Source organism: Microtus pennsylvanicus, chromosome 1, assembly GCF_037038515.1.
Source record: "Microtus pennsylvanicus isolate mMicPen1 chromosome 1, mMicPen1.hap1, whole genome shotgun sequence".
Lineage (NCBI taxonomy): Eukaryota > Metazoa > Chordata > Mammalia > Rodentia > Cricetidae > Microtus > Microtus pennsylvanicus.
The window spans coordinates 26,102,714-26,106,060 of record NC_134579.1 but is presented as its reverse complement, the minus strand read 5'-3'; positions in this window follow the sequence as shown (position 1 = coordinate 26,106,060).

Below are 3,347 nucleotides of genomic sequence, written 5' to 3'. Positions count from 1 at the left end.
TCTTATACTTAATAATAAGTCTCTGTATTTGTGAGCTGAAAGCACAAAGAAATTCCAACTATACCCTGATTGCTCTTCGGGCTGATAAGGAAGGGGGCCTTGATCGGGGGAGGGGGAGGGAAATGGGAGGCAGTGGCGGGGAGGAGGCAGAAATCCTTAATAAATAAATAAATTTTTAAAAAAAGAAATTCCAACTATAGTAATTCTATCTTTACTCAGAAGTTAATTTGGTGTCTTCAAACTTCTTAAATTTCATAACTTTTAATCTCTTTTGTTCAGAATTTTTGGTATGCAAAGCCATAACTATCTATTTCTAAGCCAGTTGTTCCTATATGATTTATTAAACGCCATTTTACTGTTGGTTTTCAGTGCCTCCTTCCCAGTAGCTGAAGCCTGCACATCACAGAGTCCATCAACACTGTCTGTCCCACTGAAGGGCCCAAGTCAGGCTCATGCTGGCTGAAGTCTCCTAACTTCCTACTTCTTACCAGCATATGGTATGGTCTCTCACCCCTCATTAACTGTCTTCCTGAAGTGACATTTTAACTATTTTCACTTTGTTTCACAAAGTTCCTAGATATTCCAAATTGGCAGACGAATCCTCCAAAGGTTATGATTTAATTGATTTAATGGGAACTGACTTTTTTAATGTATGAACAAAAGCAAGTTCCAAAGAAGCAGAAATAATTCTCCTTCCAACATGACATTCTCAAAATAAGATGAAGGCTCCTTCTGCAATGCGTAAGTTCCATATGAGAAAAGTACTTCATACAAACCCATTTTTGATGCATCATATAAAATGCCACTTACTGAACCCCTGAATAAATTCCTAAAATCAAAAGTACAGTTTCAAAAAGCAATTCTGTTTAATCTAACTCATAGTATCCTTAGTATGCATAAGATTTTGGAAATGTGCTGTGGAAGGAGGTTTGCAAAAAAAATTTAACTTTGTTATTAATTGTAGAAAACATATACTATATGTAATAATAGCCAGTTATGCCAAGATTAATTTTAATAAATTTGGTATCAATGGTAACTTATAAACTAACAAAATGAAATAGTTGGGCAAGCCTGAGACATGGGCGAAAATGGAAAGAAAGCAGCATCTTCAGTTCAGCCTGGAACTCAGAGCACAGGATTAACAGACATGGCACAGAAGGAGAAGGCTGCCTGTAGACAACTGTGGAAACACAGACTCTCACAGAACGGAATCAGTATAATAGGAATGCAGGGGATGCAGACTTAATAAAGAGGTACTGGTAGGATCCAGGATCAAGCACTCTCATGATTGCTGAGTGACATCTGTGTCACATTTGCCAAAATGTGTCTACAGCCAGTTCCTGAGTCTCTATATATATCACACTAAAGCCCATTCAAAGAAAATAGAAGAGCATTTTTGAGCATAAAGCTTTGTCATTATTTGGACCTAGCTGTACAGTATTGGTTTCCCTGTAACAAAATTATTAATTCAAAGGGAAAACTATCTTAGTCAGTGTTCTGTTTCTGTAAAGGGACACCAGGACCACAGCTATTCTTATAAAGGAAATTATTTCATTAGGACTGGCTTATAGTTCAAAGATTTAGTCCATTAATATTAGGTGAGAATCATGGCAGCACACAGGCAGACGTGGTGCTGGAGAGGTAGCCGAGAGTTCTATATCTAGATCAGCAGGCCACAGGAAAAGAGTGAACCACTGGGCCTAGCTTCTGAAGCCTCAAAGCCCACCCACAGTGCACACTTCCTCCAAAGGGGCTGCATGTCCTCATCCTTTCAAATAATGCCACTTCCCATGAGCCTCCGGGGGCCATTTTCATTTCAGCTACCACAAAACCATATGTCACAAGTGATTCACACGAGGATGTTGGGGAGACTGAATGCTAAACACTGCTTCGGACTTTCTATACTCTGGGACTTTGCTGCTCTTCCTGCAGTGACGGAAGGATGGCTTTGAGGGAGCCAATCACAGAACACCTGGCCCTTTTCACTCACAGGACTTCCAAAAGAGGCAATCTGGTTACAGCAGCCTGCTGGGAGGCAGCATCTCAAACACAGGATTTTACTGGCAGTGCTATCTAGAGTTCAGTAAGACAAAAGTTAGTAAAGAAGTCAGATATGAGGCGTTGGGTCTAGTATGTAGATGGGGAGGTGAGAGGGATAAACATCCAGCTGGTAGAGGAATCCCTTGCTAGAAAAATGGAACCAGGGTCTTCAGGTACAAATATGCATTTGGAGCCATAAATATCCCTTCCAAGACAAAGAGGCAGCTAGAAACACCTGGCATCCCTGTTCAAGATGAGAAGATGGTACCCTCCCTCCCACTTCCCATCATCCTCCACCACTAATCTTTCACACTGAAGGAAACAAATGCATCATGGGTAGAGACAGACGAGTAAAAGCACGGTGAGGAAATACAGATGTTCCTTGACTTTCCGTGGAGTCCCGTCCCATTAACTCCACTGTGCACATAAAAGACAGGAAAGTACCTTGCCTACTGCACGCTGTGGGACAGCCACAGAGAGCAAAGCAGAATATTGATTGCTTCTCTCCCGGGACTGTGAAGCTGACAGAGCTGCAGCTAGCTGCACTGCCCAGCATCAGAAGAGGATTCAAAAGCATAGCACTAGCCTTGTGAGAGACTTAGATTCCAAGTCCAGTTCCTACTGAGTGGGGGTTGCCTTGATCCTGTGGTGGCGAGATGGGGTGGGGGTAGGGGCTTCTAAATAGAACAATCACAAGGAGAAATAGCGGCGAAGGCAATCTCAGGGCTCAGACCTGTGAGAATGAAAGTTGGGCCTAGGACACTTCTTCACCAAGATGAAGACATAGTTTGTGCCAGGCTTATAGTCAAGGTGTGTGTGCGTGTGTGTGTGTGTGTGTGTGTGTGTGTGTGTGTGTGTGTATTGGAAGAAGTTCTACTTTCTGCTTCAACTTCTACTCCCCCACTCTCTTTTTATCTGAAACAATATCTATATTTAGTCATAAGAGTACACCAGACACACACACACACACACACATTCCATTCAGTACTTTAGACTCCACAGAAGAAAGGAACTCCTCCACACTGAAAGGCACTATAAAGGCCACTTGCCTAAATCTGCTTACTGAGGGCCACAAGGTCTTTATATATTGTTGAAGCTGGTCTTGCCATTGTCTCTTCTCCGTGTGAATCAGGGTGGTTTGCTTTTTGTTTTGGTTTGGTTTTCTGCATTGTTTTTCTTCCAGCAAGTTCTCAACATGACTATCCTGGTGGGAAAAGAAAACCACCATATAAGAAGTAGGGACTATCCACAGAATCTGCAAAAAGCCTGCCCGAATGTGCACGAAGCCTTGCTTACAGTTGGAGAAT